At 55.0% G+C, this 18478-nt stretch overlaps 1 long non-coding RNA gene across 1 annotated transcript; it reads right to left on the bottom strand.

The window, feature by feature from the left end:
* Positions 1-2323: 2323 nt before the first annotated feature.
* LOC145340431 (uncharacterized) lies at positions 2324-18040 on the bottom strand. Its single transcript, XR_013886249.1, has 3 exons — positions 17982-18040; positions 9231-9434; positions 2324-2630 (listed from the first exon to the last, which is right to left on the bottom strand). It is a non-coding gene; the product is annotated as an uncharacterized LOC145340431 (long non-coding RNA).
* Between the last annotated feature and the right edge of the window lie 438 nt (positions 18041-18478).

Here is an 18478-nt window from a genome sequence, read left to right as displayed (position 1 = left end):
GCGATGGCCTAGTGCGATTATCACAAGACTATTAATCCAGAAACTCAGCTAAGGTTCTGGGGGACCCGGGTTCGAATCCCACCACAGCAGAATTTGAATTCAATTTTAAAAAAAGATCTGGAATTAAGAATCTACCATTGTCGGAAAAACCCATCTGGTTCCCTTTAGGGAAGGAAATCTGCCGTCTTTACCCCGGTCTGGTCTACACGTGAGTCCAGAGCCACAGCAATGTGGCTGACTCTTAACTGCCCCTCCAAGGGATGGGCAATAAATACTGGCCCAGCCCAGCGACGCCCAGGTCACAATGAATTTAAATAAAGGAGTATCAACGGGGAACCAGTCCATTGCACGCAGGGTAAGGAAATGTGTGGGAAATCAGATGGGGTGATTCTATAAAGAGCAACGTCGCTTCCCAGGTACAAAGGGGTTGACTGGAGACAGCGAAGCGTAGCAAAAGTCCCACTAATGACCTGCGCACTTCCTGCATTTAAATAATCAACTGTTCCTCAAACCCTCCCGTGAAGATACAGGTTGTGGATACAAAGTACAACCCAACACTGGTTAAATATTAAACCCCTAGCGCTGACAAAGGTCAGTTCCTCACTAACCGTTGAAAACATTCTATCAACTTTCTCCAAACTGTTTGTGGGGGGGAGGGGAGTCTTTCCACCCCCGGGCCCCAGGACCCCTGTTGGTATTTATTACGGGTGGGGGGGGAGGGGAGTCTTTCCACCCCCGGGCCCCAGGACCCCTGTTGGTATTTATTACGGGTGGGGGGGGAGGGGAGTCTTTCCACCCCCGGGCCCCAGGACCCCTGTTGGTATTTATTACGGGTGGGGGGGGGGGCTTCACCTGACTGCAGTTGACGTTTTTTTTCTTGGTGAACTTTGACCTATGACCCTGACAGCTGGCACCCAACTTCAAGAACAGTCAGGTGAAGGAACCACCCCCCCCCCCAACAACCACCTCACCCCTTTTGATTGTGGGTATGAGGGGGGTGGGGTGGGGGGGTGTTGGATAATTGCCCAGAGGTCACGAGGGACTTGGGGGAGGAGGAAGGGGGATGTGTGCGGAACGTAGGTCAATATTCATTTACCCCCACTGCGTGGCCAATGTGGTGTTGCTAGGGGTGACAGTGCTAAGGTCTAGAGGCCCAAGGCCAAAACTCTGAAATTTCCTTCATAAATCTGGAATGGAGAGTTAGTCTCAGTGACGGTGACTGGGAAGCTCAGTAAAAGGCTCGTTGACAGGCCCAAAACCCTAACTCTCTTTCTCTCTCTCTCCGCAGACCTGCTGCGTTTATCCAGAATTTTATTTCAGATAAAAGGATTCGGTTACGGGAAGGAAATTAATAAAGGTTTACAAGGATGTTGCCGGGACTTGAGAAACTGAGAGAAAGGTTGAACAGGTTAGGACTTTATTCCCTGGAGCGTAGAAGAATGAGGGGAGATTTGATAGAGGTGTATAAGGTGAGATGGGTATAGATAGAGTGAATGCAAGCAGGCTTTTTCCACTGAGGCTAGAGGAGAAAAAAAACCCAGAGGGTTAAGGGTGAAGGGGAAAAAGTTTAAAGGGAATATTGGGGGGGGGGGGGGCTTGATCCCGTTATTCCCTCCCTATTCCTGTACCCACCCAGATGCCTCTTAAGTGTGGCTAATGCGCCTGCTTCCCCCACCTCCTCAGACAGCGCGTTCCAGGCACCCTCCACTCTCTGCACGAAAAACCTCCCCCCGCACACCCCCCTTAAACCTTCCCTCTCTCCCCCTGAACCTGTGCCCCCCCCTTTCTAAAGGGCTTCCTCTCCAATCCCCAAAGAGAATTCTTTGCTTCACTTTGTGGAGTTGCGGGGAAATCTGAGTATCGGTACGGTTAGATGGTGTTGAGGTCGGTGACTAAACCGGTTCCCAAGTCTACCAGCAAAGGGAGAGCTTGATGCTAGAAACTTTCTGCAGTGAAGTTACTGTGAAAATCCCCTAGTCGCCACACTCCAGCTCCTGTTCGGGTACACTGAGGGAGAATTTAGCACGGCCAATGCACCCGGACCAGCGCGTCTTTCAGACCGTAGGAGGATTCTGGAGCACCCGGAGGAAACCCACGCAGACACGGGGAGAACGTGCAAACTCCACACAGACAGTGACCCCCCCCCCAAGCCGGGAATCGAACCCGGGTCCCCGAGGCAGCAGCGCTGACCGTTGTGCCGCCAAGACTTCCAAGAATCTTCCAAGGCAGACAGAGGCCATTCGGCCCATCGTGTTGGCGCTCTCCGAGTGTTACCCAATTAGTCCCGCTCCTTCCCCACCCCCCCCCCCCCCCACCCCCCCCCAGCAAGCTTCACCTTTCCAAACGTCGGCCCGGCTCCCCTTCCGAATGCGAGATATCCCTCGATCCCGAACGGAAGGGGCGCTCGGGAAGTTCACTCACACCGAGGGGTTGGCCGGAACGCCTCAACCGCCCCACCCGCCCTGGAGAGTTGATGCCGCTCTACCTGATGCCAGTAGGACACACTTGACGTACGCTGGGTGAAACAGTCTCACTATTGGGTAGATGGGTCCAAACCATGAGAGACAGCAGTGCACATACCGCACGACGATTCCATTAACCACGTTCAACCCTTCCTCTGAACTGGGAATCTAAAAGGGACAAAGACCAGGGTTGGAAGCAAGAGACAACGGATAATTAACCAGGAGAATCACGGACATTCCAGTTCATCCACAAGCAGAGTCTGACCCCAGTGATAAACACAGTAAGAAGTCTCACAACACCAGCTTAAAGTCCAACCAATTTATTTGACTTGGTGTTGTGAGAGTTCTTACTGTGTTTACACCGGTCCGATGCTGGCACCCCCACATCACACCCAATTATAAACCCCATTCTTGCCCTGTTTAAAGGGAGATTAGGTGGGTCAATGTGATGTTCAGGGTGACTGGGAAACGCACTCCCTTGGCCCAGAATGGGAAAAAAAAATTTGATTAATAATCCAACAGATTTCAGGATGATTTTTTTCAGGATAATCAGTGGGAAAAACTGGATTGAGACCACATTCTTGCCCAGTTAATAACCATTACAGAAGGACCCAGGGGTATCCGAGGAAATGCAGGAGGAAGGGATAGGGATTCCAATGAGGGGAAGTTGGCCGAAACTCATTTGGAATCTGGAAGCATGTTCCCAGCGGGAGAAAGCTCCCAGCATTGTCCCCACCTCCTCTGGTGAATTCTCCTTCAATGTTACTGTCAGACTTCATACAGACACAGTTCCAATTCAATCCCATCCCCACCAACCCCCTTTCTCCCATCTCAACCCCCTCACCCTCACAAGCATCTGGGAGAAATACACAGAGTGAGAGAGGCGGGGTGGGGGGGGGGGGGGGGCGGTGGACGGAGACAGGGAGCAAGAGGGGCAGGGAGAAAACGGGGCAGTGGGATGAGTTTGGGATTGATACGTGGCACGTGGGGGCAGCAGGGATTAGTGTAGGATTAATATAGGGCTATGGGAAGAGGATGGGGCAATGGGATTAGTTTGGGGATTGATATAGGGCTGTGGAGAGAGAGCGGGGCAGGGGGATTAGGTAATTGGCAAAGGGATAGCACAGACATGTTGGGCCGAGCGGCCTGCTTCTGCGCTCTAAATTTAAATGGTTCAAAAATAAACTGGGGATTTGTAAACTTTGGAAAATTGGCTATTAATAAATAGTGTGTAACACCGCCAGCTGGCAGCGTGTAACAGTGAATTTGCTAACACTTTGCTTAGTCATTGTGGTTTGAGCTGTGAACCTTACAGTTGGGGTTGTGCCAACTTCCTCGATCATATTTCACAACTGAAAACATGTGATCCAGAAGAGAGAACGCAGAACAGCCCCAACCCCCTCTGTCCAGGAATTTACCCACCATTCGCATTTGAGGCCTACAGCAGAGGGTCCAATGAGCTAGAGGGGGAGGGCAGCCACAAAGCCTGCTCTGTAGGCCCAAGCAGGCATAAAGTAACCCAATGTTAACTCGCGAAGAGAAAGCTGTCTAAAAATCCCAAGCACTTCCAATAATAAAAAGACATGGAAGATAAGGGGCAGCGTGGTGACACAGTGGTCAGCACTGCGGCCTCACAGCGCCAGGGACTCGGGTTCGAGTCCCGGTTATGGTCACTGTGTGTGCAGAATCTGCACATTCTCCTCGTGCCTGCATGGGTTTCCCCTGGGCGCTCCGGTTCCTTCCCACCTTCTAAAGATGTGCAGGTTAGGTGGATTGGCCATGCTAAATTACCCCTTGGTGTCCAAAGATGTGTAGGTTGGGGGATTGGCCATGCTAAATTACCCCTTGGTGTCCAAAGATGTGTAGGTTAGATGGATTGGCCATGCTAAATTACCCCTTGGTGTCCAAAGATGTGTAGGTTGGGGGATTGGCCATGCTAAATTACCCCTTGGTGTCCAAAGATGTGTAGGTTAGATGGATTGGCCATGCTAAATTACCCCTTGGTGTCCAAAATGTGTAGGTTGGGGGATTAGCGGATAAATGTGTAGGTTGGGGGATTAGCGGGATAAATGTGTAGGTTGGGGGATTAGCGGGATAAATGTGTAGGTTGGGGGATTAGCGGGATAAATGTGTAGGTTTGGGGGATTAGCGGGATAAATGTGTAGGTTGGGGGATTAGCGGGATAAATGTGTATGTTGGGGGATTAGCGGGATAATGTGTGTGTGGTCGCAGGATTGGGGCAGGGTTTGGGCTGGGGTAAGATGTTCTGTTGGAGAACCAGTGCAGACCTGGACGGACCGAATGGCCTCCTTCTGCAGTGTAGGGATTCTATTTCCAGAATCTAACTTCGGCTCCATCTTGCAAGCAGCTCATTCCTTAAACTCGGGGCCTGTGAGTAGGCTTGGGGCCTACCCTGGAGTTGTTCAGTTTGAGCTTTAATTCCGAAGCTTTGTCTCTTTAGTGGTGGTGCCAGGACAGAGGGAGAGAGGGAAGGGGGGGGGGTGGGGGAGAGGGGGAAGAAGGGGGGGAGGCAGAGAGTGTGGGAGAGGGATGAAGAGAGTGACAGAGGGGATGTGGAGCTGAGATAAGTGTTAGAAAATAGGGACAGAGATGTGGTCAGGCAGAGAGAAAAGGGGGGAGAGCGAGAGGCAGAGTGATGGTGAGGACAGACAGAGTGAACAGAGAGGGGGAGATGCTGAGAGTGTGAGAGACTCACTGCAGGAGCCGGAGGCTGCAGTGAAAGGCAGAGGGTGGCGGTGGGGTTTTACTCCCACTCAGTCCTGCTCAGCTGAGAACTTCACCCAAGATCAGAATTCCCCCTGAAGTCGTGTCGACCCTGGGCAAACGCCAGGGTTCACCAGGTAGTGTCACAGGAAGCGGGGGGGTGGGGGGGCCAGAGCAGGGGGGGGACGGGGGGGCAGAGCAGGGGGAGGCGGGGGGGGGCCAGAGCAGGGGGAGCCGGGGGCCAGAGCAGGGGGAGGGCGGGGGGGCAGAGCAGGGGAGGCGGGGGGGCAGAGCAGGGGGAGCCGGGGGCCAGAGCAGGGGGAGGCGGGGGGGGCAGAGCAGGGGGAGGCGGGGGGGGGCAGAGCAGGGGGAGCCGGGGGCCAGAGCAGGGGGAGGCGGGGGGGGCAGAGCAGGGGGAGGCGGGGGGGGCAGAGCAGGGGGAGGCGGGGGGGGCAGAGCAGGGGGAGGCGGGGGGGGCAGAGCAGGGGGAGGCGGGGGGGCAGAGCAGGGGGAGGCGGGGGGGGGCCAGAGCAGGGGGAGGCGGGGGGGGCAGAGCAGGGGGAGGCGGGGGGGGCAGAGCAGGGGGAGGCGGGGGGGCAGAGCAGGGGGAGGCGGGGGGGGCAGAGCAGGGGGAGGCGGGGGGGGCAGAGCAGGGGGAGGCGGGGGGGGCAGAGCAGGGGGAGGCGGGGGGGGCAGAGCAGGGGGAGGCGGGGGGGGCAGAGCAGGGGGAGGCGGGGGGGGCAGAGCAGGGGGAGGCGGGGGGGGCAGAGCAGGGGGAGGCGGGGGGGGCAGAGCAGGGGGAGGCGGGGGGGCAGAGCAGGGGGAGGCGGGGGGGGCAGAGCAGGGGGAGGCGGGGGGGGCAGAGCAGGGGGAGGCGGGGGGGGCAGAGCAGGGGGAGGCGGGGGGGGCAGAGCAGGGGGAGGCGGGGGGGCAGAGCAGGGGAGGCGGGGGGGGGCAGAGCAGGGGGAGGCGGGGGGGGCAGAGCAGGGGGAGGCGGGGGGGGCAGAGCAGGGGGAGGCGGGGGGGGCAGAGCAGGGGGAGGCGGGGGGGCAGAGCAGGGGGAGGCGGGGGGGGCAGAGCAGGGGAGGCGGGGGGGCAGAGCAGGGGGAGGCGGGGGGGGCAGAGCAGGGGGAGGCGGGGGGGGCAGAGCAGGGGGAGGCGGGGGGGGCAGAGCAGGGGGAGGCGGGGGGGGCAGAGCAGGGGGGAGGCGGGGGCCAGAGCAGGGGGGGGCGGGGGGGGCAGAGCAGGGGGAGGCGGGGGGGGGGCAGAGCAGGGGGAGGCGGGGGGCAGAGCAGGGGCAACAAGAACCACACTCATTAAGACAGCGACAGAGGAACAGCAGGAGGACGTGCTGTCATCATTACAGAGACTGCAACAATAAAGCCCTCATCTCAGTGACCCTCGTTTCACACAAGAGAGAGTGTCCCCGAGATAGACGTTCAATTCGTGCAGACTCCAGACCACTCCTGGAGAGTTTACTAACCCAGCACAGGCACCATGCCTCGAATGGCTTCCTTCTGCACTGCTGTTTTGAATGTCCGATCAGTCTCAAATCATTTTACAACACGGCGACAACAATAATTTTCAATCCATCTCCTCCTACCAACACGTACAATAGGCTAAGAAGTGACACAGTGGGTTAGCACTGCTGCCTCACAGCTCCAGGGTCCTCCAGTTACTGAGGCTGCTGGGGCAGGTTTGCTTTAATACCTGAAGCCAGTAACACAGGCTTAATGTACTCAGGATGGAAGAGGTCGATTACGGGCAAAGTTGGGCCATGCCAAGTCTTCATGGTGTGTGGAAACGTTAAAACGAACTCGGAGAGCTTTCGCAATCCTTCCTCATCTTGACTGATCTACTTGCAAGCAAGTGGACAAACACAGGGCAGGTTAGACACAGAAACAAGAACAGACACAGCAGTAAAGGCACATTGAGAGACAAACTCGCACAACCCTCACCGAGGGCAGCAAACACCCAGACCGTGACCACCGGGACAGCAGGTACCCCTCACACACACACACACACACACACACACACACACACACACACACAGAGAGAAACAAACGCACAGACAGAGAAACACACACACACAGGGGAGGGAGGGAGGGTGGGGGGTGGCAGGGGAGGGAGGGAGGGTGGGGGGTGGCAGGGGAGGGAGGGAGGGTGGGGGGTGGCAGGGGAGGGAGGGAGGGTGGGGGGTGGCAGGGGAGGGAGGGAGGGTGGGGGTGGCAGGGGAGGGAGGGAGGGTGGGGGGTGGCGGGGAGGGAGGGAGGGTGGGGGGTGGCAGGGAGGGAGGGGAGGGTGGGGGGTGGCAGGGGAGGGAGGGAGGGTGGGGGGTGGCAGGGGAGGGAGGAGGGTGGGGGGTGGCAGGGGAGGGAGGGAGGGTGGGGGGGGTGGCAGGGGAGGGAGGGGGAGGGTGGGGGTGGCAGGGGAGGAGGGAGGGAGGTGGGGGGTGGCAGGGGAGGGAGGGAGGGAGGGTGGGGGTGGCAGGGGAGGGAGGGAGGGAGGTGGGGGTGGCAGGGGAGGAGGGGAGAGGGGGAGAGGGGGAGAGGAGCCGGTGGGGGGTGGGGGGCGGGGCGGGGAGAGGGGAGAGCGGAGCCGGTGGGGTGGGGGGGGGGGGTGAGCGGTGGCCCCCCCATCCCCCTCCCCCCACCCACTCCCCTCCCCACTCCTGTCCCCATCCCTCCACTCCTCTCCCCCACTCCTACCCCCCTACCCCCACACCTACCCCCCTATGGCCCCCACTCCTACCTCTCCCACACCCCCACTCCTCCCCTTCCCCTCCCCATCCGCTCCCCCCCCCCACCCCCCCACCCCCGGCCCCAACTCAAGCAATTTTCCGGAGGGAGCCATTCCCACTCCGCTTCTGAGCCACCCCTCCCCAGTCTATCGGGGCATTGCCAGGGTCCGTCAGCCGGCTCCTCCCCACCCCCCCCCACAATCTCGTGAAAGACTGCGCGGATCCTGGATGTCGGAGCAGAAATCGGCCATTCGGCCCATCGATCATGGCTGATCTGATGTGATTGTCCGTTCCCCGCCTTATCCCCATAACCCTCCATTCCCCATCACAAATCTCTCTACCTCAGCCTCCAACAGACTAAACCCAACCTCTTACCGCCCCTGGGTTAGCACCGCCGCCTCACAGCGCCAGGGACCCGGGGGTTCGATTCCCGGCTCGGGGCCACCGCCTGTGTGGAGTTTGCACATTCTCCCCGTGTCTGCGTGGGTTTCCTCCGGGTGCTCCGGTTCCCTCCCACAGTCCAAAGATGCGCGGGTTAGTTGGATTGCCCGCGTTAAAATTGCCCCTTAGTGTCGGTGGGGGGGGGGTAAGCTGGGTAAATATGTGGGGTTACGGGGATAGGGCCTGGATGGGATTGTGTTCAGTGCAGACTCGATGGGCTGAATGGCCTCTTCCTGCACTAAAGAATTCCACAGTTTCATTCCCCTCAGTGAAGAAATCCCTCCTCATCTCTGGTTTTAAATGGGAGACCCCCCCCCTCGCTCTGAGATGATGCCCCGCGGGGCAGCAGAGGGAAAAACAACCCCTCAGCAACCATGGAGAAAGTTCAAATTCAGTCACCAGTAGGCTTGCATTAACGCTGCAATGAAGTTACTGTGAAAATCTCCCCAGTCGCCGCGCTCCGGCGCCTGTCTGGGGCTTTCAGACTGTGGGAGGAGACCGGAGCACCCGGAGGAAACCCACGCAGAGACGGGGAGAATGTGCAAACCCCCACGCCGACCCGAGGCCAGGGATTGAACCCGGGTCCCTGGCGCTGTGGGGCGGCAGTGCTAACCCACCGTGCCACCTCGTCCAAAATGTCACCACAGGGCCACCTCGCGTTCTCCTGAGCTCCAATACTCAACCGGGCCTCGTAAGAATCCCGGGATACCTCGTCCAGGCGGGAATGGGGATAACTGTCCGTCGTCCCTCTCCATCTCAGGTCTGCACCATGTAAAGGTGGGGCGGGGGGGGGGGTGGGGTGAGGCGGGTGGGGGGGGGCGGGGGGGGGTGGGTGGTGGTAGGGGGGCAAGAGTGGCACTTACCAATCCCAGATGTCCCATCAGCCAGCTGCGCATGGGGGGGCATCGAAACACTTCAGCCGCTTGGCATTCTCCCAGAATCGCCACAGCAGCCCCAGGGTGTGGAGGGCAGCCCTGACCAAGATGGTGAGGGTGAGGGCAATGACGATAGACCACAGGTAGGTGCGGACGGAGGTCTGGCCCAGGCGATCCAGCAAGGGGAGCATCCTGTCAACACAAGGAGAAAGGGAACTCAGATCGACTGGAGAGCAGTCTGGTCGGGGGGGGGGGAGAGGGGGGGAGACACGCTTACCTGACCCACAGACAGTGGGCGGAGACAGAAGGCCCCACCATGGTGATAATAATGGCTTTCAAAATGGCTACTCCGGCTGACATGCTAAGCATGCTGGGATTTCCGGTCAGCCTCATAATTAAAACCAGATACAAGCCGTCGAGTCAGGGATCAGGGATCCGGTCCGCCGGCCCCGTCCAGCCGGGGATCCGGTCCATGAGCTACGTCGAGTCAGGGATCTGGTCTGTGAGCTACGCCCAGTCAGGGATCTGGTCTGTGAACTACGTCTAGTCAGGGATCTGGTCCGCCGGCCGCGTCCAGTCAGGGATCTGGTCCACCGGCCGCGTCCAGTCAGGGATCTGGTCCGCCGGCCGCGTCCAGTCAGGGATCTGCTCCGCCGGCCGCGTCCAGTCAGGGATCTGGTCCGCCGGCCGCGTCCAGTCAGGGATCTGGTCCGCCGGCCGCGTCCAGTCAGGGATCTGGTCCGCCGGCCGCGTCCAGTCAGGGATCTGGTCCGCCGGCCGCGTCCAGCCAGGGATCCGTGGTCCGCCGGCCGCGTCCAGTCAGGGATCTGGTCCGCCGGCCGCGTCCAGTCAGGGATCTGGTCCGCCGGCCGCGTCCAGTCAGGGATCTGGTCCGCCGGCCGCGTCCAGTCAGGGATCTGGTCCGCCGGCCGCGTCCAGTCAGGGATCTGGTCCGCCGGCCGCCAGTCCAGTCAGGGATCTGGTCCGCCGGCCGCGTCCAGCCAGGGATCCGGTCCGCCGGCCGCGTCCAGTCAGGGATCTGGTCCGCCGGCCGTGTTGAGCTAGATAATAATGGCACTGAGTTTTACACGGGCTACACGCTCGCTGAAACCAAGCATAATGGCGTCATTTACAAAGAATTCCATTGGCTGTGCAAGTCATGTCATCGGTTTCCAGTTTCTCCATTGGCCGCCAAAGAACCTTCTGGAAACAGGGAGTAGATTTAAAGAGACGTGCGGTTTTTTTTGTCTCTAGAAGCCAGCCTTCGTAACCTCTTTCAGCGAGCCCTGAAGAAGCTCTTCAGAGAGAGCGCGGGGAGCAGATTCCACCTGGGGATCGGGCTTGGCCATTTCATTCTAATAGGGCTGTTTTCAGTTGAACAGATAATGTTCAGGGAATTCTCTGCCCGTTGAGGTGGTGGAGGCTGCCTCGCTGAATATATTTAAGTCCCGGGTTTCTGATAGACAGGGGAATTAAGGGTTATGGGGAGAAAGCGGGAAAGTGGAACTGATCCACTTCAGATCAGCCGTGATCTTATTGAATGGCGGGGCAGGCTCGAAGGGCTAGATGGCCGACTCCAGCTCCGATTTCTTATGTTCAGAGAGTTAAAGTATAGTAACTGTTTTGAGTTGGAGTCAGCACCTAAAGTGTTAAGTCAAAGGAAGAGAGTTAAGAGAATTAAAGATCGTTCTTTTTTGCCTCACCAAATGGGAAAGTTTGGAGGGTGTTTGAATTAGTGGCTGAATGGTTTGTGAAGGGAGGGAGGGACAGCTCGATAAGAGGGTGTGGGTGAATCTTCCCAGGACTACACGGAGCAGCCATCCTCGACTTCCCACTGCCTCGGCAAAACAGCCAGCATAATTAAGGACCCCACGCATCCCGGACATTCTCTCTTCCAGCTCCTTCCTTGGGGAAAAAGATACAAAAGTAGGCAGTGTCGATGGATGGGAGGCCGGTTTGCGTGACGGATTGGGCTACATTCACAAACTTCTGCGGTCTCTTGCGGCCTTGGGCAGAGCGGGAGCGCATTACCAAGCTGTGTGATACAACCAGGAAGTACGCTTTCTATGGTGCATCTGTAAAAGAGACAGAGGAGAGAGAGACAGAGACAGAGACAGAGGAGAGAGAGACAGAGACAGAGACAGAGGAGAGAGACACAGAGACAGAGGGAGAGAGAGAGAGACAGAGACAGAGGAGAGAGACACAGAGACAGAGGAGAGAGAGACACAGCAACAGTGGAGAGAGAGACACACAGAGACAGAGGGGGAGACAGAGACAGAGACAGAGGAGAGAGAGAGAGACACAGAGACAGAGGAGAGAGAGACAGAGACAGAGGAGAGAGAGAGAGAGACAGAGGGAGAGAGAGACAGAGACAGAGGAGAGAGAGAGAGAGACAGAGAAGAGAGAGAGACAGAGACAGAGGAGAGAGAGAGAGACAGAGGAGAGAGAGAGAGAGACAGAGGAGAGAGAGAGAGACAGAGGAGAGAGAGAGAGAGACAGAGGAGAGAGAGAGAGAGACAGAGGAGAGAGAGAGAGAGAGAGACAGAGGAGAGAGAGAGAGAGAGAGACAGAGGAGAGAGAGAGAGAGACAGAGGAGAGAGAGAGACACAGAGGAGAGAGAGAGACTCAGAGGAGAGAGAGAGACTCAGAGGAGAGAGAGACACAGAGACAGAAGAGAGAGAGACACAGAGACAGAGGAGAGAGAGACACAGAGACAGAGGAGAGAGAGAGAGACAGAGGAGAGAGAGAGAGACAGAGGAGAGAGAGAGAGACAGAGGAGAGAGAGAGAGACAGAGGAGAGAGAGAGAGACAGAGGAGAGAGAGAGAGACAGAGGAGAGAGAGAGAGACAGAGGAGAGAGAGAGAGACAGAGGAGAGAGAGAGACTCAGAGGAGAGAGAGACACAGAGACAGAAGAGAGAGAGACACAGAGACAGAGGAGAGAGAGACACAGAGACAGAGGAGAGAGAGACACAGAGACAGAGGAGAGAGAGACACAGAGACAGAGGAGAGAGAGAGAGACAGAGGAGAGAGAGAGACAGAGGAGAGAGAGAGAGACAGAGGAGAGAGAGAGACAGAGGAGAGAGAGAGAGACAGAGAGAGAGAGAGACAGAGGAGAGAGAGAGACAGAGGAGAGAGAGAGAGACAGAGGAGAGAGAGAGAGACAGAGGAGAGAGAGAGAGACAGAGGAGAGAGAGAGAGACAGAGGAGAGAGAGAGAGACAGAGGAGAGAGAGAGAGACAGAGGAGAGAGAGAGAGACAGAGGAGAGAGAGAGACTCAGAGGAGAGAGAGACACAGAGACAGAAGAGAGAGAGACACAGAGACAGAGGAGAGAGAGACACAGAGACAGAGGAGAGAGAGACACAGAGACAGAGGAGAGGAGAGAGAGACACAGAGACAGAGGAGAGAGAGAGAGACAGAGGAGAGAGAGAGAGACAGAGGAGAGAGAGAGAGACAGGGGAGAGAGAGAGAGACAGAGGAGAGAGAGAGAGACAGAGGAGAGAGAGAGAGACAGAGGAGAGAGAGAGAGACAGAGGAGAGAGAGAGAGACAGAGGAGAGAGAGAGAGACAGAGGAGAGAGAGAGAGACAGAGGAGAGAGAGAGAGACAGAGGAGAGAGAGAGACTCAGAGGAGAGAGAGACACAGAGACAGAAGAGAGAGAGACACAGAGACAGAGGAGAGAGAGACACAGAGACAGAGGAGAGAGAGACACAGAGACAGAGGAGAGAGAGACACAGAGACAGAGGAGAGAGAGAGAGACAGAGGAGAGAGAGAGACAGAGGAGAGAGAGAGAGACAGAGGAGAGAGAGAGACAGAGGAGAGAGAGAGAGACAGAGGAGAGAGAGAGAGACAGAGGAGAGAGAGAGAGACAGAGGAGAGAGAGAGAGACAGAGGAGAGAGAGAGAGACAGAGGAGAGAGAGAGAGACAGAGGAGAGAGAGAGAGACAGAGGAGAGAGAGAGAGACAGAGGAGAGAGAGAGAGACAGAGGAGAGAGAGAGACTCAGAGGAGAGAGAGACACAGAGACAGAAGAGAGAGAGACACAGAGACAGAGGAGAGAGAGACACAGAGACAGAGGAGAGAGAGACACAGAGACAGAGGAGAGAGAGAGAGACAGAGGAGAGAGAGAGAGACAGAGGAGAGAGAGAGACAGAGGAGAGAGAGAGAGACAGAGGAGAGAGAGAGAGACAGAGGAGAGAGAGAGAGACAGAGGAGAGAGAGAGACAGAGGAGAGAGAGAGAGACAGAGGAGAGAGAGAGAGACAGAGGAGAGAGAGAGAGACAGAGGAGAGAGAGAGACTAAGGAGAGAGAGACACAGAGACAGAAGAGAGAGAGACACAGAGACAGAGGAGAGAGAGACACAGAGACAGAGGAGAGAGAGAGAGACAGAGGAGACAGAGGAGAGAGAGAGACAGAGGAGAGAGAGAGAGACAGAGGAGAGAGAGAGAGACAGAGGAGAGAGAGAGAGACAGAGGAGAGAGAGAGAGACAGAGGAGAGAGAGAGAGACAGAGGAGACAGAGGAGAGAGAGAGACAGAGGAGAGAGAGAGAGACAGAGGAGAGAGAGAGAGACAGAGGAGAGAGAGAGAGACAGAGGAGAGAGAGAGAGACAGAGGAGAGAGAGAGAGACAGAGGAGAGAGAGAGAGACAGAGGAGACAGAGGAGAGAGAGAGACAGAGGAGAGAGAGAGAGACAGAGGAGAGAGAGAGAGACAGAGGAGAGAGAGAGAGACAGAGGAGAGAGAGAGAGACAGAGGAGAGAGAGAGAGACAGAGGAGAGAGAGAGAGACAGAGGAGAGAGAGAGAGACAGAGGAGAGAGAGAGACAGAGGAGAGAGAGAGACAGAGGAGAGAGAGAGAGACAGAGGAGAGAGAGAGAGACAGAGAGGGACAGAGGAGAGAGAGACAGAGAGGGACAGAGGAGAGAGAGACAGAGAGGGACAGAGGAGAGAGAGACAGAGAGGGACAGAGGAGAGAGAGACAGAGAGGGACAGAGGAGAGAGAGAGAGACAGAGGAGAGAGAGACAGAGAGGGACAGAGGAGAGAGAGACAGAGAGGGACAGAGGAGAGAGAGAGACAGAGAGGGACAGAGGAGAGAGAGAGACAGAGAGGGACAGAGGAGAGAGAGACAGAGAGGGACAGAGGAGAGAGAGACAGAGAGGGACAGAGGAGAGAGAGAGACAGAGAGGGACAGAGGAGAGAGAGAGACAGAGAGGGACAGAGGAGAGAGAGAGACAGAGAGGGACAGAGGAGAGAGAGAGACAGAGAGGGACAGAGGAGAGAGAGAGACAGAGAGGGACAGAGGAGAGAGAGAGACAGAGAGGGACAGAGGAGAGAGAGAGACAGAGAGGGACAGAGGAGAGAGAGAGACAGAGAGGGACAGAGGAGATAGAGAGACAGAGAGGGACAGAGGAGAGAGAGAGACAGAGAGGGACAGAGGAGAGAGAGAGACAGAGAGGGACAGAGGAGAGAGAGACAGAGAGGGACAGAGGAGAGAGAGACAGAGAGGGACAGAGGAGACAGGGGTGTGAGTGGGGACCTATTGGGATTAATGGGGATCTATTGGGAATCTGAGATTAGTGGAGGTCGATGAGCATCCACTGGGATCTCTGGAATCTGTTGGGATCAACGGGATCTATTTGGGATTTGCTGGGATGAATGGGATCTATCTGATATCAATGGGATCTATAGGGATATCTGGGATCTATTTGGGATCAATGCGGATTTATGGGGATCTCCAGCATCTGTTGGGATCTCCGGGATTTATTTGGGATCTCTGGGATCTGTCAGGATCAATGGGATCTGTTGGGAGAGACACAGAGAGATAGAGAGACACAGAGAGAGGTAGGGAGAGAGAAAGAGATAGAGAGATAGAGACAGAGACAGAGCGAACATAAGAACATAAGAAATAGGAGCAGGAGTAGGCCATCTAGCCCTTCGAGCCTGCCCCGCCATTCAATAAGATCATGGCTGATCTGAAGTGGATCAGTTCCACTTTCCCGCTTTCTCCCCATAACCCTTAATTCCCTTGTCTATCAGAAACCTATCTACCCGTGTCTTAAATATATTTAGTGAGGTAGCCTCCACCACTTCAACGGGCAGAGAATTCCAGAGATTCACCACCCTTTGAGTGAAGAAGTTCCTCCTCAACTCCGTTCTAAACTGCGCCCCCCTCCCCACTTATCTTGAGGCTGTGCCCTCTAGTCCTGCTGTCCTTTCTGAGCGGGAAGAATCTCTCTACCTCTACCCTATCCATCCCCTTCATTATCTTATACGTCTCTATAAGATCCCCCCTCATCCTTCTAAACTCCAACGAGTACAGACCCAGTCTATTTAGTCTCTCTTCATAGTCCAAACCCCTCATCTCCAGTATCAGCCTAGTGAACCTCCTCTGCACTCCCTCCAAGGCCAAAATATCCTTGCGCAAGTGCGGCGACCAAAGCTGCACACAGTACTCCAGACGCAGCCTCACCAGTGCCCTGTACAGTTGCAGCAAGACCTCCCTGCTTTTATATTCTATCCCCCTCGCTATAAAGGCCAGCATCCCATTCGCCTTCCTGATCACCTGCAGACTGGGTTTTTGCGACTCATGCACAAGGACCCCCAGGTCCCTCTGCACCATAGCATGCTGCAGCTTTTCACCCTTTAAATAGTAATCCCTCCTACTATTATTCCTGCCAAAGTGGATAACCTCACACTTGCTAACATTGTACTCCATCTGCCAGGTCCTCGCCCACTCACTCAACCTATCTAGATACCTCTGCAGACTTTCCACACCCTCCGCACAATTTGCTTTTCCACTTATCTTTGTGTCATTAGCAAATTTCAACACCCTACACTTAGCTCCCTCCTCCAGATCATCTATATAAATAGTAAATAGCTGAGGCCCCACCACCGATCCCTGCGGCACTCCACTAGCCACCAACCGCCAATCCAAATAGCACCCATTGATACCAACTCTCTGCCTCCTATTAGACAACCAATCCTCTATCCACGCTAACACCTTACCCCCAACTCCATGCCCCCTAACCTTCTGTAGCAACCTTTTGGGCGGCACCTTATCAAACACCTTTTGAAAATCGAGAAACACCACATCCACTGGTTCCCTTCTGTCTACCGCACTAGTCACATCTTCATAGAATTCCAATAAATTCGTCAGACACGACTTCCCCTTAACGAATCCGTGCTGCGTCTGCTCTATCAAACAATTCTCCTCAAGGTGCCTCGCTATTTCTTCTTTGATGATGGATTCAAGCATTTTTCCCACAACAGACGTTAAACAAACCGGCCTATAATTCCCTGCCTTTTGCCTGCTACCTTTTTTAAACAGCGGCGTAACATTAGCTGTTTTCCAATCTTCTGGCACTTCCCCGGAATCCAGTGAATTTTGGTAAATAATCACTAAGGCACCGACTATCACCTCTGCCATTTCCTTCAGAACCCTGGGATGCATTCCATCCGGTCCTGGGGGCTTGTCCACCTTCAGTCCCATTTGTCTATCGAGCACTACCTCTCTAGTGACAGTAATCGCATTCAGGCCGTCAACTCCTACCATCCTTCTATCGTTAACACCCAGCAAACTATTCGTGTCCTCCTCCATGAAGACCGAGGCAAAAAACTTATTTAAGGCCTCAGCCATTTCCTCATCTCCCACAACTAAATCCCCCCTCTCATCCTCTAAGGGTCCAACATTCACTCTGGCCAACCTCCTCCTCTTTATATATTTATAAAAACTCTTACTGTCCTTTTTTATATTTAGTGCTAGTTTAGCTTCATAGTCTGTCCTTCCTTTATCAACTTCTTAGTCATCTTTGCTGATTTTTAAACCTCTCCCAATCTTCTACTCGCCCACTACTTTTAGCCACTCTGAACGCATTAGCTTTTAATTTAATACTCTCCTAGGGGAGAGGGAGCAAGATAGGGAGATGAGGGAGAGAGAGACAGAGATATAGACAGAGATAGAAAGACAGACAGAGATAGAGAGACAGAGACCGAGATAGAGAGACAGAGACCGAGATAGAGAGACAGAGACCGAGATAGAGAGACAGAGACCGAGATAGAGAGACAGAGACCGAGATAGAGAGACAGAGACCGAGATAGAGAGACAGACAGATATAGAAAGACAGACAGAGATAGAGAGACAGAGATAGGGATAGTGAGTGAGATAGTGACAGTGATAATCTTGGGGGGTAGGGATAGAGAGATAGTGATAGAGATAAGTTTGGGGGTAGGGATAGTGGGGTAGGGATAGAGAGATAGTGATAGAGATAAGTTTGGGGGTAGTGATAGAGATAAGTTTGGGGGTAGTGATAGAGATAAGTTTGGGGGTAGTGATAGAGATAAGTTTGGGGGTAGGGATAGAGATAAGTTTGGGGGTAGTGATAGAGATAAGTTTGGGGGTAGTGATAGAGATAAGTTTGGGGGTAGGGATAGAGATAAGTTTGGGGGTAGGGATAGAGATAAGTTTGGGGGTAGTGATAGAGATAAGTTTGGGGGTAGGGATAGAGATAAGTTTGGGGGTAGTGATAGAGATAAGTTTGGGGGTAGGGATAGAGATAAGTTTGGGGGTAGTGATAGAGATAAGTTTGGGGGTAGGGATAGAGATAAGTTTGGGGGTAGGGATAGAGATAAGTTTGGGGGTAGTGATAGAGATAAGTTTGGGGGTAGTGATAGAGATAAGTTTGGGGGTAGGGATAGAGATAAGTTTGGGGGTAGGGATAGAGATAAGTTTGGGGGTCTGTTACCTGTTTCTGTTCCTCTTACCGTCCCGTTCCGTTCTCCAGCCGCTCTGGCCCCACCCCCTGATGCTGATTGGCTAATATAATTGGGACTGCCCCCGCCCTTCCACGAGAAAGGGTTCTGATTGGCTGCAGCTGTGAGTGACAGCCCTGCTGTCCAATAGGGAGAGAGTAAACGGTCACAGTGTTGACAACTCCAGAGAGAGGAAATGTGACAGATAGACAGAGATAGAGAGACAGATAGAGAGAGAGATAGATAGAGAGAGATAGATAGAGATACAGAGAGAGAGATAGAGAGAGATAGAGAGAGATAGAGATACAGAGAGAGAGATAGAGAGAGAGAGATAGAGAGAGATACAGAGAGAGAGATAGAGAGAGAGATACAGAGAGAGATAGAGATAGAGAGAGATAAAGAGAGATACAGAGAGATAAAGAGAGAGATAAAGAGAGAGATACAGAGAGAGAGATACAGAGAGAGAGATACAGAGAGAGATACAGAGAGA

Source organism: Carcharhinus amblyrhynchos, unplaced genomic scaffold, assembly GCF_965287045.1.
Source record: "Carcharhinus amblyrhynchos unplaced genomic scaffold, sCarAmb.v2.hapA chromosome_1010, whole genome shotgun sequence".
Lineage (NCBI taxonomy): Eukaryota > Metazoa > Chordata > Chondrichthyes > Carcharhiniformes > Carcharhinidae > Carcharhinus > Carcharhinus amblyrhynchos.
The sequence above is the reverse complement of the archived record's forward strand: the minus strand, read 5'-3'. Positions and strand labels throughout refer to the sequence as shown.